This window comes from Triturus cristatus, chromosome 1_1, assembly GCF_964204655.1.
Source record: "Triturus cristatus chromosome 1_1, aTriCri1.1, whole genome shotgun sequence".
NCBI classification, from domain to species: Eukaryota; Metazoa; Chordata; class Amphibia; order Caudata; family Salamandridae; genus Triturus; species Triturus cristatus.
In genome coordinates this window covers 170,885,985-170,898,856 of record NC_140579.1, presented here as the reverse complement: position 1 = coordinate 170,898,856, position 12,872 = coordinate 170,885,985, and positions in this window count along the sequence as shown.

Genomic DNA, 12,872 nt, shown 5'->3' with positions numbered 1-12,872 from the left:
AGCGAGACCTATTGCATTGCAAATGCTTGTTTCTGTAGTAAATGGCTCGATTCCGAGAATCGGGCTGTTTGCTTTGATAAAATGGCCTTTTTTGTATGTACAAAGTGCGAATTGCAAATCTGTAACACCATACCGAATTGTAGTTTGGGTTTGTGAACAAAGTCCGAATCGCTATTTGGAAGGGGTGTGTTTAGGGCGACCCTTTAAAATACTTCTAAAAAATGTTAACTTATTTTTTTTTATTTAAAGGCATCCTGTTTTCCTTTAAGGAATAAGAGCTACATAAAATTGCTTTATTTAGAAGCAATCACAGACATACCGATCTGCTGACCTCCACAGGCCACCATTCCAGTGATGGCAGCGATTCTTAGTGGGTCGCAATTTGTGACTTATCTCATTAATATTCATTGGGTAGGTCAAATTACGACCCATTAGGAATCAGTATTTTGCCAACTGGTCTATTAGTACATAGGTCAGTTCGCAAAATACCACTGGTCGCAAAAATACTAGTTGCAAACCGAGACTAGCGCTGTGTACATCTAGCCATACATAAATGTCTATATTTCTGGTACAAATACTTCACTTTTATGTCAATAAGCAATAATAAAGCAGACACATGTAAGCATGGAAATGATCGTATGTTTAATCGTTTCTTAACAAAATAAATATTTTGTCAGAAAATTAGTTAGAGAGTTTGAACAAAATACATGATTGCCCGAAAGCCAAGGAGAAAGCAGACTTTGTTATCCATTCTGTGGTGGCCACTGTGGGGGGTTGAAAGGCGGACCTCACCTCAGACGTACCCACGTGGAGCTGCCATTGAGCAGAACCGGAAGCCCTCTGCATGCCAAAAGAAGACGTTGCTCGACGAATGACAGCCGCCTGACTGAATAACGTTGTGTTCGAGTGGGCTTTGGGATGAGTACTTCTGCGTGCACGAGACAGAGTAAAGGAGAGGAGGGAAAAACGAGGACTACTTCTGTTGTTATTTTCCGATATTGGTTTTGGCCCAAAACTCACTGTCTCTTGTGTACACCCTGTTATCGTATCGGAAAAGCATCAATAACCAACTCCACCGGCAACAAAATCAAAAGCAGAGACAGAAAAGAGGCTAAGTGACACCCATGTAAAGCATCACTCAAAAATCGAACAATGTGGTGCACCTTGATACAAAGGAAATTTTGCCCAATAGATGGATATCGAAATGAAATCACAGACGTGGGGAAACAAGAGCAGAAAGAGGATTAGAGAAATGGGGGGGAGGGGGGTGGGGAGGGAATCAGAGTAGCAAACTATGATAAAAGAAGAAACTATCCTGAAACAAATAACTACAACCCTCACTACCCCCAAGTGGCACAAACGAACTTGCAAGTTCTCAAACTCTGGATCGGATCGTACCACCGCTTTGCAGTCCAGGACTGTCAGCCATGGCCAGTATGCCATCCAGATGGTGTCTTCAGTGATTCGAAAGATTTTGCTGCTTCAATTTGACAAAAACATAAGGCCTCCTATCCCTCACCACTTTAAGCCGGACAGGAAAATACACCAATGCTGACACTACCATGTTCTCCAGTTCTACAGTGTATCAGTTGCCTTTCTTTCCTCCTAGTCCGGACTGTCTGTATTGCTGAACTCAGGTCAGGGAAGTCCTTCCATTTGCAGGTCTTGCTTCAGGTGAGGGCCCTACTTAGAAATGGATCGTGAAGGTCTTTGTACCATAGGACAAAAATGATCATGAGTATGCCCATTTAACCAGGGCATATCTATCATGACCTTAGGGAACATGATGTCCTCAAAAGAAACACCCTATCTCCTCCATGGATGACGTTTCAACCGTGATCGCAGGGATGCTCCTGGAACTCCCAAAATTTTCAACATCCCTCTGGTCTCTTCATTCCTGAAGTCCACCTTTCTCCCCAATTCCTCCACTACATAGCTCACCTGATTCTCCAGTTCCTTCACTGATGCCTCCATCCCTGACAACTTACTTTCCATGGCAGAAATGATTGTCCACTGCCACAGTTGTCTTCTCCAGTATGTCGAACTTGCGTGTTTTCATATCTCTGGTTGTCTCCAATCATTACACTAACCTCCTCTTCCTCACCATTCTAGCACCTCTTTCTATAGTGAGATTTAAACAAAGTCCATATTTACTCTTGTCTGCTCTTTGTGTTGACATACCTGCAGAGTCATAGTATAACACTGGTCGCCTCACTGCAACATGGGCATAAGTGGTATCCCTCTAGGCTCGTCAGCCACAATTGTGCTTTCAGGAGGTGTCTCCCAGTACATAGCTCTACCCCGAGAGAAGGGCCAAGCAAAGCGCTATAAAGTACAATCTACACACACTAGGGAATACAGGATGTGTCTCCACTACTACCATGATAGAGAGGCCTGGCAGTCATGTGGGAGGTTCATAGACAACTTCTCTCACAGGCAAGGTCGGCTCGTTTCGTGCCATTCGCAGCTGCCGCCATCTTGCCTTCAAGCTCTGTAAGGTAGAGAACACCTCTTATTCTGTTTGTGCAATCCTATGGTCCTCTTGATATAACACAGCGGTAGCCGCCTGTCCATCTCTTAAATACTCCCTTCAGTGCCTCCTTGCGTTTGAAAAAACCTGTAAGTGGGTCTCAGGCTCCCAGTATGCAGCACTGAAGATGGTGCTGATATTTTGGACACTGTCCAGGTCCTTCCACACATCACCAGTTATTGTGGTAAGAATGTCCGTGTGGGCAGGTTACAGGGATGGTAATTGTGTTAGAAGCGAATGTGAATAAATGGTGTGTAGCGGTACAGAAGACAGCACTTGATGAGAAGGCAAATGAAAGGTAGTAAGAACAGGTTTATTCACTTGAAAGAAGCACCAATAACTGTCGCTCAAATGAATAAAGAATGCTAATAACATTCTAACAGTGCGTGGGGGAAGCGTGTACATACACACACAAAAGAACTGGGGCAGGAGACGATGACGAGAAAGCTACAATAAATTCAATTAGTAATAGCAAATCAAAGTTACAGCATACTACATCCCCGTCCTCCATTTTTTGGGAATTTCAATCCATCTTAAAGCCTTTGAACCTGAAAGGAAATGCAGCATTTCTCTTAGTGAAACCCTCATGAAAGGTCTTATTTTCCTTTATACTTGGGGAACAACCAATCTTAGGAACACTCCTTGTTGGAACACTACTGCTGGCTTCTGTTAATGCATCCATGGGAGTATGGGTAGAACTTGTCTGGTCAAGTGAATCTGGAGAAGATCATTGTTATTAGCATGTGTAGACTCAGAAGAAATGCCACATGAGCCATTCCAGCACTGGCCATTTCCTAGGAGGAGGGCAGTGCTTATGTTCTTAACGTATCACAATGCCTCCCTAAACCTACTTCCCCAACAAGTTTTGTTTTAACCTCGTCACCTGCTTGATCAGACATGTTCTTAACAGCATTGCCGGAGTTGTAATATGTATCTTAAGTTGCTTCTCTTTAGTACTTCTGCTTCATTCAGTGGCATCCCTCGCAACACTACTCAACCACCTCTTCAACAGCAGTGACCGAAAGGTTTAGAGTTTAGTAATTGCCAGTCTGTATGGAACAATTCAAAAGGACTCTTCCCTGTAGTACCATGTAGAGTTGTACGGTAAGACCAAAACCTGTTCCTGAGTGCAACTTCTACATTGATGTGAGGGCCATTTGAATGGTCTCCTTGATTATCCGGTTGGCCATTTCAACCTGCCCATTGCTCTGGGAGTGATGTAATGAGAAACATAGGTGCTCTATACCATTCCTCTTGAAAAAATTCAGCATCTCATGAAAGGTGAACTGTACCCCATTTTCACAGACTATGGAACCCTTCACTACAAAAACTTGTTTGAGAAAATGTATTACTTCTACATTGTTTGGTTGAGGGACAACTTTGATTTACTAGAGTAACTCAATACCATGGCATGGCATAACACATTTCAGGTGACAAAGCATTTAATGGACTAATAAAGTCAATCTCAACCTTACTCCAAGATCCCTCTTGGCACTTCAGAAGACTTCATAGGGGCACTTGCGTACTGTGGTCGTTTTGCCACCACCCCTGTACATGACACCTGCCGACATAAACATCCACATCATGATCTATGGATCACCACCAGTATGCCATGCATGATTTCATTTTAGTACCAGTCATAACTACATGGCCATCTTGAGATAGGATAACTAATCACCCTTTCGGGAAACATGCAGGAATAAGTACATCACCACGCAGGACAATCACAGCCTCACCCGATTGAATACATCCTTCTGTTTTCAGAAAGGCTGGGTACTCATATTCAGCACTCTCTAAAGTGGTCATTCCTTAGATGATGTGTTGCATTACTCCGCTAAATACCACATCAGTTCTCAAGGCCTCCAACCACTCGCTCCTAGTTACTCACCCAACCGCATAACTATCACACAACCATGATATAGTTAGATCATCATCATCCCTTCTGTCCTTATCTTTCTGTTCTTCAAACACATGGGGCAGACACATTTAATTTTCCTGATAAGTGTTGTCATTTGAATTGGTATTACTATAGCTTGCAAGCCAATTTTGAAATTCTTGGAGAAACTATGCCGGAACCACCACCTTCAAAAATAGTAACCAATGACTTTAGTCGGTGCAGATAATAAACTTCTAACAACTTCTTACATTTTCTAACATCCCATACACAAGCCATCAACTCTCATTCAATAACAGAGTACTTTGCTCCAGCCCCTCTGAACTTGCGTGAGGCGAGAGCAATAGTGCCATCTTCATCTTCTAAGAACTGCTCCAAGGCCCACCTAACTATCGTTGGTAGTAGCAATGTATCTTACATTTTCATGGAAAGATTGCAAGGAAGATGTCCTCTCTAATTTTTTTTCAACCAAATTATGCGCGTCCCACATTCTGCATTCAATGAAAACTCTACATTTCTCTTAACCAACTTATGCATTGGCTCAACCTCGCTGCATAATTTGTTATGAACTTGTCATGGACTTCACACACATCAACAAAGCTAGTTTCCATATTTCTAGGTGTTAGTGATCTGCAGATGGTTGTGTCAAGTGACGGTTTGGGCTGTACACCATCTCTCCCAATAACGTGCCCCAAATATGTAAGACTGGCTTTGGAGATTTACACATTTTGTTTTGCAAAATCAGCCCACTCTCCCTAGTTCTGCAGAAAACTTGTTTAAGCACGGAAACAAGCACCTCAAATATTCTCCCCCCCCTCCCTCCCCCCCCCCGCACCCTACAGAACTAATATGCCCTTTCAGGAGTGATGAAAGTGGTGTACTTCCTAGAATACTCATGAAAAAGTATTTTTATGGTAAGCAGAATTGAAATCCAGTTAAGCAAAGATTTTAGATTTTCCTAATGTCATGATCATCTTCTTAATTAGAGGCAAGGCGTGACAGTCTGCTACAACATTACAAATTAGTTGGAGTAGGGCAATACATAGTTTGATACTGCTGCTTTTCTTTTTAGCTCTGATGACAAGAGACAACCATTTGGCAGTGTCACCTGGGTTAATGACCCCTTTCTTGCACTACTCATCAACATCTGCCTTTACTTCGGATCTTGGTGACATAGGTACATTGCAAACGATCTGGATGACAGGAATACCATTGTCCTTTAAGATGATGCAATGCTTAAAATTATTCAAACACCATGAGTTGTTGCTAAAAACTTCCTTATATTCATCAAGCGCTAAAGCAATATCAAACTCTTGTACACTAAAAATGAAATACGGTGTGCATGGATTTATTAACATCCTAATTTTCTACTGCTCAGTTTACCCTAAGATGTTGATATCCACAGTATATACCCCTCAATATGATGTCCCTTTCTTTGAAGGCAATTCATGATTGGAATATCCCTTCGCAATTGGTTCTCTGGCCACCATAGGCCCTAGGTATGGTCTGACTTGAAGTAAGATTGTTCTTGTTGTCGAGTCACTCGTATGTTTCCTTAGATTCTATAGTGATGCTTGAACCAGTATCCACAAAGACCTCCTCTTACAACCACTGAATGACGCGGGAAGCTGTGTAGGTTGTAGGCGGTTCCGCACCACAGTGTTGGAGTTTTGAGCGCACAACCCACCTCAAACGTTAGCAGCTCAAAAGAGCGTGTTCACCAGACTGATGGCAAATCCACACACACGCATTTGATATCTGTAGGGATGGCTTCGGATCCCTATCCTTATTGCCAAATCGACATGTAGTGGTGCGGGAGACAACGCTAGAGGAGAACAGTGATCGTTCAGAAATATAGGTTTGTTCACTAAAAAGGAGCAGAAACTACTGCCACTTCAACAGACAAAAAATGTATCACATTCCTACAGTGCATGGGGAAGCATGCACGTACACACAATACGGAAGAGGATCTGGGGTGGGAGAGAATGACAAGGGAACCATACAGTACAATTGTATATCAACGACAGCAGTTTAAAGTTATAACATTGTGCACACTGCTCTTCTGGTTTCATTTGTAGCTCTCACTTCAACTGTTTTGGCAACAGTGAAACTTACCTGTAGTTGATCCTCAATCCCTTATGCCATGTTGAGCTCACACACCTCATTGTCTTGTGGTTTCAGGTCGCCAAGAGTGCAACACATCCCGTCATGTTACCGGAGCAGGGTGGTGGGGCAACCAAAGTTGTATCCTTGAGTCACTGCGTGGCCTGCGCGGTTCAGACGGGAATCCGGATGTGGCAACCTGCTCATTATTTGGGATCCTCACCCTCAAAGCTTGACAAGCCAGGCATGTCATTAAGACACCCAAGCAGCCAGCATGCAGAGATTTCACTGAGCATGATGTCAGTTAGGTGCACCCACTGCCTCTTTCAACTGGGATGGCCTTATAATAGCTAATGTGCTCTCACAGCCGCAGGCTGCAGTGGACAAAGCAGCAAGATAATATATAATGTCCATCACTCCTGTCTATCATTTCTCTGATATTCATACCATGGTGTAGGTCAGAGACTCACAGCATAGAGACGCTGAAGGCAAACCATTGTAGAACACCACTGCTATCAGGGGAAAGCACTAGCATAATATAACGTTTACACAAAAATGAGTAAAATGATGAATGCTGTCGTTATGCCAATGGTTTTTCAGATGTAGACATCGTGCATAAAGAATTTTTAAAAAACGCTTAATGAAAAACGTACCTACTTTCATTAATGCCTTTTCTGGTAGAGACTCTGTCCAACTGCAGATTCCTCACCTTGTGCATTTTATCCAGGCACCAGGCTGGAGCCGAAAACATTTTTAGGAATTCCCTCATGCGTCGGTAAGTGGCATCATGCAATTCCATGTCAGATCCATCTCATACCAGATGTGACGTCAGGACCACTATATCTGTACCACCTCTGTGTACTGCCAGCAGTTTATTTCTGATCTCTGTCCGCACCGTTGGATGTGGAGCCCAAAGAAATTAAAATCACAGTGTTCAGATGATTGATTGGGATCTTTTTAATGGACGGTATTAGTCCATTCCACAGAACAGAGAGGAGAGTGATCACTAAGGAATCTGTGTTTGTATAGAGTCTCTATCAGAAAATGTGGTATGGAAGTTAAGTAGGGGAGAGGAGTTGGCCTAATGGCTAGGGCAGTCGACCTCAAATCTGGGGAACTAGGTTCAAGTCTCGGCAATGGCGCTGAACATCCTGTGATTCTAGGCAAATCACTTAATCTCCCCGTGCCTAACAAAAATGAATGTGTGTCCTCATGTAACTTAACTGGCGCTATGTAAAGCACTCTGATACCCGATTCGGGTCAAGTTTGCGCTATATAAAACTCTGCGGAAAAAAAAAAAAAAAAAGTAACATTCTTCGGATAGAGACTTCTAGTTGCAGATTCCTCACCTAGTAAATAGATATCATAGCACTGGCTCCTCGGGCAATGGATCTGTGGAATGACTCATAGCACGAAATCCTGCAGGACAGATTGGTTAAAGTGCCGCCCCCGCTGAACCTGGTTGGCTAAGCAGTAATGCTTCTTGTGAACGTGAGGTGGGATGCCCACGTAGGGGTCTGGCAAATGTCCTGAACTGGCACACCGCATGGCAATGCAGTGGTAGCAGCCTTTACGCTGGCAGAATGAGGATCCAAGCCTTCTAGGGGCAGCTTTTAGCCAGCGCATAGCAGATCTTAGCGCAATATACTGGCAAAATTAGAGTTGTCCTGGTTCAGTCTACGTAGAAGCTCAGTACCCTCTTAGGGCCAAGGCAGAAATGCTGCTTTTGCCCGTAGGCCAAGTTTGTCTATGAAGAATGACGTATATGGTGGGACCACGGACAATGCCTGAAGTTCACTCACTTGCCTGATGTTATCGCAATGAGGAATGTCATCTTGATGGTGAACAGGACAACTGTGTGAAGGGAGTGCCAATAAGCTAGGCCAGAACCAAATTAATGTCCCACTGCAGCATCACATAAGGGGTTGGCAGGAACATTTGGATCAACTCCTTTAAAAGCGCATCACAATGTGTGACTTGAAGAGGAAAAGCCGATCTGGTAAACATAAGAAGGCCGAAAGGATAAAAAGGTAACCCTTTATGTTGCCATAGCAAGGCCTTGCTGGGCAAAGGAAAAACAAAATAGACCATTACAGAGCTGTGCGTTCAGGGGTTGGAGAACAACAACTAACAACAAACTTCTCTAAGCATCCTATGTAGGACAGATTTGGTAGATCAACACCTGGCTGCCAAGATGATATGAACCACTTTGGGAGAAAGATCGAAGGCCATGAACTGTTGCAGCAGGACCCTTCCCTACTGTTGCAACAGGAGATCCACCAGAAGGGGAAGCTAGATCTGAGGACATATGCTCTTGGCTATAAGTTCCTGGTACCATACTCTCCTGGCCCAGTCCGGTGCCTCTAGGAATAATTGGTCCAGGTCTCATCTTTTTCAGTACTCTGGGTAGGAAAGGGAGGGGCAGAAATGCAAACAGGTGTTTACAACCCCAATCTAAATTGAAGGCATCTCAGAGGGAAGACTACCCTGGGAACTCCTGTGAGTTCTCTGCACTGGCAAATAGATTGAGTCTGGTCTCTCTATTGCTGGAAGATGCCCTTTACCACATCCGAGTGCAACTGCCATTCAATCAATGAATTGGTATTTGTATAGAGCAGCTCTTCACCCGCAAGGGTATCCAGGCGCTGGGTTGCTGGCTCAGCCAAAAAGTCAGGTCTTGAGTCTCTTTCTGAATTGCGCCAGAGAGGTTGATGCCTGGAGGTGGAGGCCGTTCCAGGACTTGGCGTGAGGTAGGAGAAAGAACAACCTCACTTTGGCTTCGACAGATGCATGGTGTCTGTGCGAGGGAGGCAGAGCAAACATCTCTGGAGGGTTGGAAGTTCAGGCAGTGGTTGAGGTATGCTTGTCCTTGGTTGTGGAGGGTTTTGTAGGCGTGTATCAGCATCCTGAATTGGCATCTTTATTGGACGGGGAGTCAGTGGCAGTTTCTAATATGGGGGTGATGGGAGTCCATTGGGGTAGGTTGACGATGAGCCTGGCCGCTGAGTTCTGTATCGTCTGGACTCTCTTCACGAGTTGTGTCGTGGTTCCTACGTACAATGCATTGCGTTAGTCCAGCCGGCTGGTGACTAGGGCTTGAGTGATGGTTTTCCTCATGTCGATGGTGAGCCATTTGAAGATCCTTCAGAGAATGCCAAGTGTATGGAAGCAGGTGGAGATGACTGTGCTGATCTGTCGTTTCATGGTGAGTCTGCTGTCCAGGATGATGTCGAGGTTGCGGGCATAGTTATAGGTGTGCGGGTAGATCCGAGTTTGGCGAGCGACTAGGTGTCATTCTACAGGGAGGTTTTGTTCCCAAAGATCAGCACTTCGGTCTAATCCATATTGAGCTTCATTCAGACAGTTGGTCCTCATCCAGTTGGCAACAATCAATCAATCAATCAGGGAATTGTAAGTGAACTACTCACCCTTGAGAGTCTCAAGGCGCTGGGGCGAAGGGGGTTTGCAGCTCCGTTCAGTCGAACAGCCAGGTCTTGAGTGTCTTCCTGAAGACGTGCAGGAAGGGGGTGTGCCTGATGTCGATCAGGAGCTCGTTCCAGGTCGTGGCCACGATGTTGGAGAAGGCTCTTCCTCCAGTTCTGGCTGTGCGGATGCGCGGTGTTTCAGCGAAGGTGAGGTTGGCGGATCTGAGGTTTCTTTTGGGTACATGGAAGGATATTCTTTCGTTGAGGTATTGGAGTCTAGTGTTGTGGAGGTATTTGTAGGAGTGGGTGAGTATTTTGAAAGTGACTCTCTTCTGGACGGGGAGCCTGTGGAGGTTGCGTAGGTGTTGGGTGATGTGTTCATCTCGGGGGAGGCCGAGAATGAGTCTGGCTGCGGTGTTCTGTATTGTCTGGAGCTTGCGGAGTAGAAACTGGTTGATCCCGGCGTAGAGGGTGTTTCCGTAGTCCAGTCTGCTGGTTATGAGTGCGTGGGTGACCGTCTTTCTTGACTTGGGGGGGGATCCATTTTAATGTCTTTCGGAGGATGCAGAAGGTGTTAAAGCAGCTGGAGGCGACAGCGTTGACCTGTCTGTTCATGGAGAGGGAGGAGTCGAGTACGATGCCAAGGTTCCAGGCATGGTCTGTGGGGGTCGGGGACTGCCAAGGGCGGTGGGCAACCAGGTGTTGTCCCAAGCGGTTAAGAGAATGAGGACTTCTGTCTACTACGAGTGGAGCTTCAAGCAGCTATCGCTCATCCAGGATGTAACGTCCTGCATTCCTTCCTGGAAGTTGAGTCTGGTGGTGGTGGTGGGTCTTTGGTGAGGGAGAGGATGCACTGGGAACAATCATCATGCAGTTGAGGAAATTGGTCCTCGTGGTGGAGGGGTCTGCTGAGAACGAGAAGATGAGAGCTGGGTGTCCTCTGCATAGGATAAGTTGTTAAGGTAATGGGTTCTGACGATGTCGGTGAGGGCTGTCATCTGACTGTAGAAGAGGTTGGGGCTGAGGGATGAACCTTGAGGGACACGGCAGATAGTGCTCTTTGGTTCCGAGGGTGGTAGGCGGATTCTCTGGGTTCATCCTGTGAGGAAAGATGCCATCAGAGGACGTCTCTATGGATCCCTATGTGGTGGAGTCTCTCGATGAGTGTGTGGTGGAATATGGTATCAAAAGCTGCAGAGTTATTTCTTTCCAGGTGTTCAGTGAGCTGACAGTTGATGGTCTTCTTGAGAACTTTGGTAGGGTATGGGAGCAGCGAATGGGGCAGTAGTTCTCGAGTTCACTGGGGTCGGTGGAGGGTTTCTTGAGGAGGGGTCTGACGTCTGCATGTTTCCATACTTCAGGAAAGGTGGCTGTGGTGATGGATGCTTTGAGAATGGTTGTGAGTTGGCAGCTGATTTCTTTGCTTCCAAGGTTGAAGAGCAAGGGTCAAGCTCCAGGGGGCCTCCATGCGGTCACGCACTGTGCACTATTCAAAGACTTTTTAATGCCACTCCGTCATTAGCCTTGACTGAGCCGCTTTAGAATAAGATTTCAAGACCAGAAGAACAAGTCCTCTCAAACTACCCCTACCCCATTCTCTTGGGTGGCATATCAATTTATTTGATACCCTCGGACAGCCGATCTTCCATATGTATTTCAAAAAAATATGCCTTTAAGTTAGGCAAAATGTTTTGTGGTATTAGTTTAGGTAGGGCCTGAAAGAGAAAGCACCCTTGGCAGTATATACATTTTGATAGAGTGTATCCAACCTAACTATGAGGCAGTAAGCATGGTCTACTTCCATAATTACTCCTTAAGCATGGTGAGTACTGGCCATACGGAGATCTGCTGGATATTTTGTCATAGAGACCCCAAGGTGTTTGATGCTATTTACAGCCCAGTGGAAGGATGTGCACTCTTTGGACGTCTGTTTGTGCTTGTAGGGCTATCAGATTTAGTATTTCTGTATTTATTTTAAGAGCCTGGTGCTTTTGTGTACTCCTCAAGGAGTTTCAGAAGCCTAGGGACACACGTCCACCAGGGTTGTCAAATTTAGAAGGCCCTAGTTCAGCAAACGTCATGATCTTATGTATCTCTGAACCACATGGTAGACATTGTACCTTTTCATCTCCTCTAATTTGTATGGTGAATGTCTCAATGCAGTAAAGAGCAGGGAGGCAAGAGGCACCCCTGTCAAGTTCCCTTCCACAGCTTGAAACAGCGAAGAAAAGAAAATATTAAGCTCTGTTTTCATGGTGAGCTCTCTCTGTCCCCTTGCGAGGACACTGGCATAAAATGGGTCGGAACTCCTCTATCTCGAGCACCTCAGTTAAAATTTGTGAGTCCACCCAGCCATGAAGGCTGTAACTGCCTTCTTTCTTGCCTTTTCGGCCACGTGGAGGACTCGAAGGGTCTTATTTACAAGGCGTTGCACCACCAGTGTGTCACTTTTAATATGGAGAAAATGCAATATACCGGCGGCTCAAGGGGCTTGTAAATAAGCCCATAAATATATTGTTGTGGCTTTGCTAGTTAGTGCTTAAAAACACCCGATTGGTCTGGGTGTATAAGGTTTGGGAGGATGTCCTTCAGTCTTATGGTCAGGATTTGAGTGTATATTTTAGCATCTATGTACAATAATCCTATAGCCCACGAAGAGCATAGGCCACGGTCCTTCCCCTGCTGACCTACCATGGGAATAGCGACTTCGGCAATCATGGATGTCACCCTTGTGTGAAAGAGTTGTGAACTCTAGTTAAGCTGGGGCCCAAATGCCCAAAAAAGTTTTATAGAATCTTCCTTATAAAAGAAAACACAGACAGTTTACATAGCACCTAGAAGTCTAACATAGCTTTGATGCAAAAATAGCCAACAAGCATTCAAAATAAGCAAGTCAACTGCCTAATCACGGACCAGAGAT